The 14490-nt window shown below is 33.5% G+C and overlaps 1 pseudogene; it reads left to right on the forward strand.

The window, feature by feature from the left end:
• The first annotated feature begins 1360 nt into the window (after positions 1–1360).
• Positions 1361–1479, forward strand: LOC112478204 (annotated as a pseudogene).
• Positions 1480–14490: the final 13011 nt, after the last annotated feature.

A 14490-nucleotide genomic window follows, 5' to 3' on the forward strand; every position in this document is an offset into this window, starting at 1 on the left:
TATATATATTCTTTAAATTGTGTTGGGCACATAGGAATCATTTTATTGTTTTAATATTTTCTGTGTAATTTTTGCTTTTATAATTTACATAAGCTAAAAGCTTAATTGTTTACAACTAGTAGAAATGAGTACATATCTTAATCATGTGAAAGTAGTGATAGACCGTGATTTTTTTTGTCTTTGATAAAGTTTCATAGTTTGAGAAATGTTATTGTGCTAGAAAAAAAAAAGTTACTGTTTTAAAACTCCGACTCCACGATTAAGTGCCAATTCCTCCAGTTTCAGTATTAGCTTAACCTCAATGAACTCCAATTGCTTCTAGATAAAATAGGGATAATTAAATTCATCCTGCCTCCTTTGCAAGGTGTTTGAGAGAATTAAATGAAATCAAAGATGTTAGAGTGCCTTGTAATCTGAAAAGCACTGTACTAATGTCAGAGATTATTCGTTTCATCATTATTAATAAACACTTGCACTCTACATCACAATATTGTATAAGGCATCTTCAGAGGAAAATAGCGAATGCCTTAGAAAGCAAATCAATTAGTAAACGTATTGTTCTCTTTCGTGATTTGGAAGGTTACCTTGTACAAAACTCACATTTTCTGCCACAAACAAAATTCTGCATTTTAGGTCTTTGTATGAAACTGCAGTTTGGGGAGAAAGTATAAGTTAGAGTATCTGCATTATGAGAGTTTGGTTGCAGACAAAAGAGTATCGATATCTGTGTTTATTTCCTCTGTATGTTAAGAATGTTTTGTTGAATGTTGGCTAAAATCAGGATCATTCTTGGTCAATGAAACAGGTTATTCCCAGATTTAGTGCAGCATGGATGAAAGAAAGTTGGGTCAGTATACTAACAAATCTGGGTCAACATCCTGCTTCTGACATTTGTTTTTTTCTAGAAACTCTACTGGTCACCTTGAGAGAATTACTTAATTTCTTTCTGATTTTTAAATATATCTCATGTAAGATATAGCCTGCCCTTGTTAATAACTGGTGCAGAGATGATGAAAAAGCATTTTCTTCATAATCAGTAATATAAAACATCTATTATTTATATGCTCTAAGGGAAATTAGACAATGTATATTTATAATAATAAATAAAAAGCTGGATATATAAACAGCTTTTTTAATAGAAACTAACAGTACATATTTAATGTTTTATCTATATTTATGTCTACCCATTTCTTAAAAAAAATTTCTGGCTGTTACATAAATACATCAAATGGAATAACATTCAAATAGAAGCAGAAATAGAATATCAAGTTCAAAGAAAAAAATCAGAGATGCAGATTTTATCATATATAGTATTTCGCAGTTGCTTCAAACATAATTACCATGTTAACTTCTGAATAATGACTGTGGCCAAGCTACCCTGAACAAGCTTGATCCCGTCTGATCTTGGAAGCTAAGCAGGGTCAGGCCTGGTTAGTATTTGGATGGGAGACCACCTAGGAAGACCAGGTGCTGTAAGCATAAAAAATAAAAAGAATAAGGGATTGTAAACCGACAAGGTCCTTGCAATCTGTGAGGTCAACCAAGGGTTGCTTTACCTAAAAAAAAAAAATCTGAATAATGATCTGACCAGTCAAAATATGATAATATAACCATTAATGAATGTTTAACTTTAATAAATTATATATAATAAATAAAAATATGTATGTGTGTGTGTGTGTGTATGTGTTTATAGGTTATTTTTTGCCTATCAGTGACCAAAATATATAATTTATATTTGAGCCTTTCTTAAGATAAACCTTCACCATGCTTTTTAAAGGGTTTATGTATGTATTAATTTATTTGAATGACAACCAATAATTAAGTATTATTTATTTCTAGTCACTATTTCAAGGGCTCGGCCTATTTACAAAGTCATCTACAGCATTTATATTTGCTTATTTTGATATTTCCTAGTCTGTATTAAAAATTCATTAAACCCATCAAAAATTCATTAACACTCAGGTTAAAGAAAAAGTTTCTCATTTCTGTTTTCCTGGTTTTCTGTTAGTTGATGTTCACTGTTCTTATTTTTACAGTGAGACTAAAAGTTGCTTGAGAGAAGTATATATTTCTTTTTTTGAATTTTCAGGAATGCTTTGGCACAATGTTTGCCAAATTGTAGGTAGACTCCCAAAGACACATTTGCTACATAAGTAATAACTTGTTAAAAAAAAAAAAAAAGAAAGAAAGAAAGAAAGAAAGAAAGAAAGAAAGAAAGAAAGAAAGAAAGAAAGAAAGAAAGAAAGAAAGAAAGCAAGCAAGCAAGCAAGCAAGCAAGCAAGCAAGCAAGCAGGTTGAGAACTGGGAGAAATGGTTTTAAAGGTCTCAGTTTACAATCAAGAGCAGACAAGACCTAAATATTTGCAAAGTTTAGTAAAAGAAGAATTTAATGGTAGTCCTAGTAATAGGCTACTTAATCTGGGGCTCTGGTTCTTTATTTGGATCCCAATATTATTATTACTGCATCAATATTATTATAACTGTGTGTGTGTGTGGGTGGGGGTTATCCACTCATTCATTATTATTCTCTTTAATTATAAGTCATATTAAGTAGGCATTATCCTCATTTTATAAATAAAGTTAATAATGCTAAGAGAAGTTAAGCTATTCATAATTTCACAAGAAGAGTAAGTATATTTTTACTTGGTGATGTCTTAATTTAGTGTCCATGCTTCTGGTTATCTATCCAGCTTTCCTTCCATAAGGGCACCTCTTTTGGAACTAGGGGCACTATTCTGGCAAATCCTGATGATATGGCTATTGCTAGGAATTGCTACATGAGTACTCTTGGCGCTGTCATTTCCCTGAACAATATTCCACTTGGATTTACATTTTGGTCAGTCCTTCTCTGACTGACAGAATTTGGTCCAGTTTCTAAAACTTTTTCCAGATTCCCATTGTTTCTGGTCTTGAATTTCTCCATGCTCTCTTTCTACATTGTTGAAGTTACCAAATATCAGTCTTTATCTACACTGTTATAAAACTATCATCAGTTTAAGATAAAAGAGTTAGGGGAGACTTCATATAATAAGTTGAACTTTAGTCAAACGTTGAAGATTGAGTAGGAATTGGATTGGAGAAAGAAATGGTATAGTGCACTTTTGGAAAGAAAAAAAAAAACAAATGAAACCTTTGCATTTGAACCCTGAACAATGTATTCAAGTAAGATTCTATCCCTTTTGGGTAGAGAAGTTCATTTATAAAGTGCCAAAAGCCCATTAGTAATAAAACCAATAATATATGACTAGAACCTTACAGTGTATATGTCTCTCTTTCTTGTGAGTGAGATTATTGAATCCTCAACTATTACCTTACTATAGTTTGGAAAGATTTAATCATGCTGACTTTACACAAAGGAGAAATAACTTTATAACCTCAGTCATAAAGTTTAAATTTGCATGGCTAGAATATAAAAATTAGTTGGAGTGTCTGAAAATCAAACCTAGAGTTTTATCTGCCCCAATTTCATTTTGTGTGTGTCTCAATCTATGTGTAACAAGAAAAGTCACTAGTTTCATAATCTGACTGGGTCTCTAAATAATTATCCCCTGCTCTTCTACCCAGTGGTGATATGGCATTATGCTAGAAAATGTCAAATATAACAATCTCCCTCCACCCCAATTTTGTATATACACTGTGGACTCTAATAAACTATTCTTGAGAAGAAAAGGAAAATTAAAAAAGTTATAGAAATAAAATCCCCAAATAAACTCAATAAGGTAGATGACACATAATTCAACTCCATACACCTGGATAAAACATATAAAAATGAAATATAGTGTCATTTTATGACTCATGATTAAGCATGCTAAACTGAAGATTAATGCTGTGATTTTAGTCCCATTATTCTTAAGTGTCTCAGTATGAAGTCAGTGCAATGATTGAACCATTTTGTGAAAACTGCTTAACTCATCAAAAAAAGAAAATGTTATTTAAACCTGAAAATAAAGAAGATGTATGTGGCAGGCAGCAGGGGGACCGGTAGGTCAGCTCGTACAGGCTGCTGAACAATTGTGACATTCCAGTTTTGAGATTCCTTGCAGCTCATCATCATAAATATTGAAGAAAATTTTGATATATATCTTGTTCATTAGATGTTCATACTACAACCTAAATTAAGGTATGAATTTTGAAGACAATGTGGTGATATGAATACATGTGCTACAATTTTATTGTATAATTCGACTCTTCATTCTGCCCTCACCCTCAAACAATAATTTTGTAGCTTTGCCAGTGTAATATTTCACTGGCCATTCCAATAAAATTATTGAAACTGATGAAAGCTCCCAGAATGTGCAAACCCTCATGTGAAAACTATTGTGCTATTTCCTGGATTTGGCTGGCTTAAGATACATTTATCTTCTGTACTGTCAGCAGCTGTATTCTGCCTTGGAGAATTGCCTCTCTTCCTATTTGCTTAAGGTCTTGATGGGAAAAGCAATCAAAATTCCTAGATCTTCCTTGGTTAAACTTGCATGGATGAGGCATGATTGGGAAATCTGATTTTTCCTCCCAGAAATGTGAACCTTGAGCAGAGAAAGCAAAGACCACATGTGTTAGAGTTGCTTTATCCCAAATGGTCCATAATAGGACCGCCCCTGATGTCCTCATCCTAAACCCTCAAACTGTGCAGACTCCTGGCTCCTGTCCTTTCCCAAATATAATTCTTCAGCTTTTCTTTGACTTTTAAACTTTACCATAAATTTAGTTTTTCCCCTTTTTATGTTTGTTTCTTCTTTCTCTTCCTTTCCTTTTTTCTTGAATTAGTTACAGTTTCTGTTGCTAGCAAATAAAATAAGACAAAGCGAAAACAAAACAATGCTTCACATATGCAGTTAATGTGGTTGAAAAGCTTTATATTTTTACTTTATAGTTTTATGCCACCCACCCTACAGCCCAATCTGAGTTCAGAGGCTTTACTCCAACTCTGATTCCTCATATTGTGGGGGGAAAAAAGTGGTCTTGAAGGAAAAAAAAAAAAAAAAAAACCCTACATATATGGAATCCTATATGCCTCCCATCCCTTTACATCAAGTTGCCTCAGGTTACCACTTCTGATAGAATAGCGTCCAATGAATGTCTCTTTTAATGGCAGTACAACCTGAAGAAGTCTGTATGACAGCCATTCTTTTTTTTTTTTCTCCAGCCAGAATTATTCAAAGATTTTTACATAGAACTATAATACAAAGTGAGTGGCTTATTTTCACATCTCAACTGAGGGCCATGAAGTATGGACTTAGGAAAGGAACTTTACTGTAAAGCCCAGGATTAAAAATTCAGATTTGTGTGAAGAGGATTGGCTAGATCTCAGTTCTATCGTAAGTAGTGGTCAAAACAAAGTCAAGTTGGGATTACAAAACTTTTAAAAAAATAAAAATAATTGATATTTATTGTCATTTCATCATGCTGGTGTAACCCCATTCTATTAGTGGTTGCCATGCTATGGACTGCTATACCTTTAAAATGTGCATTTCACCAGTGAGTAAATCTAGCTTTTTATGACTTAAACCACTTGCTCAGTAATATACCAGTATATCTACGGTTGTCATCTGAAATAGCCCAACTCTAGGGCCCACATTGTTCATTACTAGTTTAGGCTGTCTTCTGAACAAGTTGTAAGAGTGAGAATTGAAAGAAAAACAAAGACAGATTGACTTCTTGGTGGTGTTGTAGATCCCTGTAGTTGTAGTTTCCAGAGCCTGCCTTGAAAAGACAAGGTTATAAACTTACATATGTTCATGGAGATTTTATGTGAAAGTGGAGGGGTGAGGTCGGTGTTAGCGTGAAGATTCCATGCTATAAAAGTAAAAACTATAAAAGTAAGCGACATCTGAGTCTGGGAGTGAGACGGACAGACAAGAGATGATGGGGAGGAAAGGACAGAAACAGAGAGACAGAGTGAGTGAGTGTTATGGCCAGTTAAGTATGTGTTTATATTTCCCAGAGTCATACACGATTTGGACAAACTAGGGAGGTTTTGTTTGAATCTACCTTTGATCTGAACTCAGTCTTGGCATAGCCTCTTTTCTCTATTTTTTTTCTTTGAAATGGAAGACAGGACTACCTTTGACAGTTTAAACATATTCATCCAATTGCATGTTAAATTCTGAGCAAAACTGAATCTCCTGTTGCGAAAATGCCCTGTGATACTGATTTGCAATCTCCTAGAACCATGATGTTTATCTAAATTGTCTGAGCATACTGCCAAGTTCGACAGACTGAAGAGGAGAGAATATGTCAATCTTTTTGAGTATTTTAGTAGATTCTTAACAGGTTACCAAATCTTTATTTGTTTTTAAAAGTGTGAATATTTATTCTGTATTCCATTCTGGGAAAATCAATGCTGTTTGATTTTGCAATGTTGAAAATGCATGGGTAGCTCGGCAAATCACCTTTCTTCTTTCTTATCAATTGTTTTTCCTATGGAAATATGGGCCAAGAAGTAAAGACTAGGGAGCCAGTGCCTCAGGATATACAGCATCAGACTGACAGTCAGGAGACCAGGATTCTCTTCTCGAAGTTGCTAATGAACAGAATAGTATCGGGCATGCCCATAAACCTGTGTTTGTGTATGAAATGAGAAGGCTGGATTTTATAACAGAGAATCTCTAAAATAGAGTTCATTCTAGAACAATAATTACATTATTTAAAAAAATAAATCCTATTTTAATATTTAAAAAATATTTTAAATAAAATATAGAGTTCTCTATATTCATATCTATTTTATGACACATCAAAGGACATAAGATTATTTTTGTAAACAATTAAAGTGTCAGCATTTTTTCAAATAAAAGTTATTTTTTAAAATGTAATAATCCAGGTGTTTACTTTTTATAGAACTGTGGGCCTTCTTTCTCAATAATAGTGACACATCTCATGGACACTGTTATTGGAAATACATATTAGGCTGAAGAATGAGTTCTTTGGCTCTATCTTTTATACATGGATTTTAATACCTAATATTTAGCTGACTTGGCTCAAGGATTTCAAGTTCAGTGTGTCAGTTTATTAAATATTTTCAAATGGTCCTACAGAAAACTCCCTGATAGGCAGTAGCATTTTATGAAAAAAATTTTGAGGAAAATCTAATACATATGTTAGTAAAATAATAGTTCTCATGCCTCTATGCACCATTTAATATCCTTCACAAAGTTTCAGAGGTCCAAGTTGATCTATTTATCAATGACTTTGAAAAGAAGAGATTTCTATGTGAATGTGGATAGAATGGGAATTAGATAATATTAAGTTGTAGGTAGATCTGGAAAAGGGACACAATGTCAACTAGCTGTTTCAAAATGGACATACATATGACAATATTTTTAGGGAGAATTTTCACTATTACGTGTTTGAAACAATGCTAGTTTTTAAATGTTTCTGTAATAAAGCATTATCTTCATTACATAGTGTTTCATGCTTCGATTATAATCATCTTTTTATTGCAGTGTAATCATTGTGTATGTCTGTTCCTCAAGCAGATTTTCAGGTCTTACTTAGCTCTGAACTCTGGGCCTTGAAAAATGCCTCTTAATAAGTAAGTGCTTGAAAGCTTCTACTTAGCCTTCTGTGTTTATCTTAAAAGTCACTGTCTCAAGGAAGACTTCCCTGATACCCCAGGGTAAGCCAGGACATTCTACCATATATACTTACAGCACCATAAATAAAAGGTGCTTTCCTTTTATTTAGTACTTCACAATTACATATTTATTTATGTGTTTTCCTCTTCTAGGCTCCAAGCTCCAGAGAGATAGGAAGGAAATCTGGAGGGCTTTTAGTCCAATCTCCTGGCCTGAGCCTTGACACTGACTGATAGTAAGTATGCATGAAATATTCCTTGAAAGAATGAAAAAACAAGTTAAAAAAACAAGTCAATCAAGAGTATTGAAATCAGTTTAGCATCTCCCCATGTAACAGATGTGGGTTAAAAATTATAGCATTGAGTTCATGCTATCGAAAGGTATGCTTATAAAACTATCATTTCCCAAACACATCACTGGGGATTCTATTCTGCACCCTCCTCCTCTTGAAAGGTTTGTATTTATCTGTAATACATTTGAATCAGGAAGGCAAGTCTACACAGGCAGATGTTCATCTTGCTCTTTTTTTTTTTTCCTTTGTTTCCTTCCACTGCGTAATAAAATAAAGGGCTTCTGTCACTATTTAACACACAGCACAGTAACTCAAACACACTGCTGCTAATTTAAGATTCCTAGTTAACAATACAGGACAATGCAGCTTGTGACAGCAGTAGCTAAATACAGGTGATACATCAATACTAGAATCTCATTAAGGCTAAAGAAAACCTATTTTAACTAAGCCACTTTTTTTTTTACTAAGTGTTAAATGTAATCATGTCTTCAAATGAGAGTAATACACAGCTGGCATCTATCTATCTATCTATCTATCTATCTATCTATCTATCTATCTATCTATCTATCTATCTATCATCTATCCTATATAAACATCAATCTATCTTGGAATCTTATGAAGAATTGTGATTTTTCTATTTGAGAAAATTTAGAATAATAAAATGAGGAATAACACTATAAATGATTATATTATGTCAAATGACAATGTAAAGTTTTGGTAAAGTTGCACGTGTGTTAGATAAAACTTTTGTTATGTGCTTTTTAAATTTACTTCCATCTAAGTTTGATTAGCATATTTTAAAAAGTGACCCTTAAGGCCATCTCACTAGTAATTCATCCAATAGATCTTGTTTGAGAATTCCCTTGAAAGGAACAAAGCATGCCAGACAAATTAAATGAAAGGAACAGATGCAGATTAAGAGTGATGACCATTCTGAGCCTGAACATTTAATTTCACTAAATATTATTTTCCATCTTCATGAGCACATTATAAAGAAATGTTGGAACTTCAATTTCCTCTACCATTTCATTTAATAAAACCTTTGTTTCCTCTGAGCTCTTAAAGAGATGTTAGCTTTAAATCACACTGACTTTACCCTTTGCAATTTACATATGTTGAAGAAATAAAAGCCTTTTCAAGAGTCACCATGGGGCCTGGGAGCCCTCAAAGCAATGTTAAGACCTTGAATTTAATGTGAGCTGCCTCAAACACAAAACACAAATCTTCCCTGTGGAATACTAATGGCTTTTGTGTACAGTTACACTTTCTTGTGATTTTTTTTAAGTCTAAGAGCAGCCCACGTATAAAAAAGCCTTTGTACTGGTGACTGGGAAATGCAACTTCAGCGCTGAGGCAAAATGGCATCATTCCATACGTCATCACTGCATAGTCGTATATTTATTGGGATAATTAGGAAAGCTTTGAAAGACTAAAAAGTAATAATACTGAAACTGCAATTCATGGATTGTGCATCACATACCTTAAGTTGAGAATCATATTTCTACGAAGATTTATTCAAAAGGTATTTTAAATATCTAAAATACAGTTCTGAGTTTGGTCTTTGATATCTAACAGTTGATTTATTCAAAGTTATTCTTTTTATCAAAGCCACATTTTTACTTTATTTTCTGAAACATATTTCTGGTTTTAAATATCAACAGGATCCATACAAGAATTCTAAAGGTTCAGTGGATGCTGATTTCCTAAAATGACCTCTATCTTGCCCTCATAATAGAGTTTTGTTATATAATTTACATGTCATCAAATGGCCCAGAAGGTTTTAAACATGACAGAAGGGCATTAACATGCTAAGAAATTCTTAGTGATGTTTTCTTTGGAGTCTCTGCAGGTTTAGGAAAATCCAGAAGTTCAAAAGTAGCAGTGAAGAATGCATAGTAGAACAAACAAGCCCTTGAATCTTTGTTCTCAGATCTGACTGCACAATTGTATTATTTCAAGAGTTGGGAAAAAATAAATAAATAAATAAATAAATAAACAAATAGATAGATAGAGAGATAGATAGATAGATAGATAGATAGATAGATAGATAGATAGATAGATAGATAGATAGATAGATAGATAGATAGATAGATAGATAGATAGATAGATAGATAGATAAATGAGAGAGAGAGAGAGAGTGTGTGTGTGTGTGTGAGAGAGGCCTGGGACCTGCCCTAAATAAATGAAATTGGAGTCTCTTGGTCTGTATTGTCCAATACAGTAGTCACTAGCAACATGACTGAGAACTTGAAAGGTACTAGTCTGAATCAAGATGTGTTTGAGTATAAAATACACACTGAAGTTCAAAAAAGTGCTATGAAACCAAGATACATACTGATGAAGACTCTCTCCTTGACCAGGCTTTAGACAGGATCCTCTGAATTTTCTTTCAAATAGGCCTCATCCTTGGCCCCTTCCTTAGCAGTTTTAGTAAAAACGCTGCTAAGTTAGTTTTGCTAGAATCACCCCCACCCTTGATATCTGATCAAGTTCCTCATCTCCCGTTATTGACAAGAATCCTGTTAGGCCAGTTTGGCAAACACCCCACTAACCTTGATGGTTCCTTTTAGTAATTTTTCATTCACGGACCCCCTCATTCACCTTGGCTATAAATTCCCTTGCATTCCAAGTTGTCCCTTGCATTCCAAGTTCGATTCCATCTCTCTCTCCTATTGTAGTAGACTTGAAAACAACAGTATTGCCACATTTAATAATTGTTCAGTTAATAATTTATCTTTAAGAATACAAAAGAATATTAAACATATTAATAATTGTAATATGAATTAAATGTTGAAATGATATTTGTAATATATTAAGTTATATAAAATATATTATCAAAATTAATTTGGCCTGTTTCTTTTTACCTTTCTTCTAAGGTAATTTAAGACAATTTAAAGTTATATATTTACCTTGCAATATTTTTATTAGACAGCAGTGCTCTAGCAGTAAAGCCAGGGCATCAGTAATTTAGAAAACATTTCAGGTGATTAAATGTACAGCAAGGATTGCAACCCTCAATCTTCAATCTCATTAGCACGGGGGAAAATGTATATTATTCAAATATGTTATATATCTTACTGTGTAATAGGCACAGTTTTATGAGCTTTATACTTATTAATTTGTCATAGCAACAGTATATGGTAAAGACTATTATTATCCCCATTTTATGCATGGAAAAATGAGGTGTAGAGAGACAAACTGCGTTGCCCAATGTCACAGAGCAGTGAAAAGAAGTGTCAGAATTTGAACTTAGGCAGTGGAACGTGAATTCATGTTTTCCACTATTATTCCCTACTATTAGAAATATTTAAGCAAAGGTTATAGTCATTTAATTTTTCTTGAGGAAAATGCATATATGTAAATATGTGTGAGTATAAGTATAAATATAAGTATAAATATAAATATATAGAGAGAGCGTTGTCTCTATTTTACCAATATGCTCAGTTATATCAAATTTGCCCCAAAGTCATATCAGACTTCACTTCATGTTTGTCTTCTATAAGATTTGGCGTGATAATCCTATTTCCCAATTTTCTGGTCTCCTTAGTATTATAGCAAATGAACTACTTCAGTAAATTCCCGATTTATGTGCACTTGAGGTAAAACTCATATTTTCATCTGATTTAATCAAGGGACTTATTTTGTATTGTTAAAGATAAATTATTCACCGGACAGTTAATTCATCTAGTTCAGAGAATCTTTACCAAGGTGTTGGAGTAAAGTATGGCCTCGGGTAGGAAAATGGAAAAAGATGTTTTAATTGTCAAATACAGAGATCAATCTGTAAGAGACCGGTTACTAAAACATCCTCTACAATACTACAATACTATTCTCACATAGTTAACAATGCTATCTTAATTCTTTAATATAAAAAGTCAGTATGGAATTATATCAAAAATATGTTAGTATAGCTCACTCCTCCTCCACCACAGGCTTTATGTTATCATTATTCCAAATGTTGCAGAAGTATTGAGACTAGAAACAAAATTATGCAAAATAGACAATAATAGTCATTTGTAGAATATCATTATAAGAATACCTTGAAATGCTCACTGTCTTTAAAATACATTTTAGGCTTCACTATATTTAGTTAGAAATAAGATTCATAATGCTGATAAGATTGAAAGGTTTGTAGTTTGTTTTTGTTTTTAAATGTAGTTCTTTGCTTTTGTTCTCAGCTTTCAGTTTTACTGCCCTTAACAATGATATCCACAGAATTCTCATATCAGGTGCCTCTGCTTACAGGTTCAGTTTTGGACTGGGTAGCACAAGCATTAGACCATATGCTGAGATTAAAGATGCATCAGGTTTGGCATGAGAGGGCCATAATTTATCGATTCCTAAGTGTCCTTGGGCACGTAACTAAACCACTATGCACTCTAGTTTTTTCATCAGAGAAATAAAGAAATATATTAATATTCTATTTGCAGGAATTAAGTAAGATTTGTATAAAACTGCAAGTTCCATTTGCCCTTTTTTTCTTTCTATCCTCATGAGAATAGATGCATTTTAACAGTTCCACAAGCCATTCGAGCAAATGCGCACACGTGCACACACAATCACATGCACACATATACTTCAGTCAGGTGAGAATTACTCTAATGATCAACATGATACCAACATGACCAATACCTCCTCATGATATTCCCAAAGGGATAATCTCAATACCCGCAATATGATCTAAAGTACTTCTCTGTTTCCATATTTCATCTCCACACCCCGCCCACAAGTGATCCATATTCTAAGCTCCTAAATGAAGACCTAATCATCCCCACTCTTGCCTGTTTACCTTATCTAGTTCTACCAGATCTAGCCCAACAAATTGGGTTTCCTAGACCTGAAAAATTGTCCTACAGCAGAGAAATTTTACCCGTGAGCATTCAGATTTTCCTAAAACCCACATTCCTCTATATATCTCCTTTCTCTTTTGTATATAAATTTCCTCTGTGGTCGTATCAGCCAACTTATGTCAAATGTTTCCCTAATTTTTTTAAAAAAATTGTGAATACCATGATGAATCTGGACCAATTCAGTAAATGAAATAGAATATTCTCTGGAAACTAGGACTCAGAACAGGGAGCTCATCAGTCTAGTGAATTAGAAAATATTATCCCATCTCTTTTCTTTCAACCTAATGTCAGAACTATCTTTATTATCAACTTAATCTGCTATAGAAGATGTAATTGAGAATACTAATTGTCTATAAAAATGCACATCTTTTACAAAGAAAGAATTTCAGCCAGGCATATGGACATTAGTTCTCAGATTTCTTTCTGAAATTTAGGCTGACCTCTCTATTGGCCAATGGTCCTGGTGGTGTCACCTGTGGCTGAAATTATCTAGAGATTTAACTGGGGCTGGGTGATCCAAGCCAACTTTATTCATGTGTCTGGCTATTGGCATTTGCAGTTATCTGAGCCACATCATCTGTGTTGTCTTTGTCCATGTGTTCTCTCATCATACAGGTTGCCCCACATGCTCATGGATTGTCCCAAGACCCTTCCCAATAGGATTCTGTACAAAGTAATATGTACCAGTTCTAGGCTTCTACATTAACACAGTGGATATGCTTTTTTATGATTTGTTTCCATGGCCCATCTTCTGAAAACTAAACACAGTGGTGACTAAGTTTAAATCATGCAAAATATGCTACTGGCCTGTGTGTGGCTTATTAATAACTCAAAGGAACCTGGACTCTCATATGATTGTGAAGAGTGCAATTAACCCACTGACCCTACCTGTTGAACTCAGGACAATTATGTGGTAGAGTCATAATTATCTCCTTTGTTCTTTAAGCTGTTATGTTGTTAAGTCAAAACGTAAACTTCTAACTCCCCTCCCCCCAAAAAGGAAAAAAAAACAAAGACAAAAAAAAAAACAGGTGGAATGCAAAACCAGCTTGAATCTTATAGTAGTTAACATTGAAATAAGTCATGATAAATTTCGAATTTTAATGTCTGTAACTGAAAAATAAAATATAAAATAGACACACTCCAATTAATGGAATCAAAATAAGAAATAATATTTTTTGCCCCAAATGACCCATAAAAATGAAAGGCCAATAAAATTATTTCTATAATGAGAGAAAAACAGACATGGAAGTTAAGTATTAGTCTTGATGTTAACATCGATATCTACGAATATTTAAAAAAATAATAAAGTATAATGTCTCAAGCTGTAAGTTCATCTAATGACAAATGCAGAATCGCCATGCTGCAACTGAAACCTTAACAAAAATGTTGATCATTAAGTCACACTTTTTCTACACTTAGTTGTATATACTATGTGAGCAAAACAATTGCAATTTATAAGTTTTATAGGATAGCTGAAGGCGGAGAATTAAGAGATAACATTTGAATAGCCCATTAAACTTAGTCATCGTTCCCTGGGGGATAATTACCTGTGGTTATTGAGCAAACTTCACTAGAATGTTATTAGTATTTTCGGTGGTTTTGGGAATAGTCTTAAGGCTGCTCCTAGGAGGGTAGAAGATGGGGAAGAAGATGAGGAAATCCTTCTTCCTCTATCATAGATAGCAATTTCTAATTCATTCTCCAGAGACCAAACATATTAAATCTAGCCAAACGAATGTATTAATTAAAAGAAAATGTGTGTGTGTGGTGA

This window comes from Pteropus alecto, unplaced genomic scaffold (genome assembly GCF_000325575.1).
Source record: "Pteropus alecto unplaced genomic scaffold, ASM32557v1 scaffold42, whole genome shotgun sequence".
Lineage (NCBI taxonomy): Eukaryota > Metazoa > Chordata > Mammalia > Chiroptera > Pteropodidae > Pteropus > Pteropus alecto.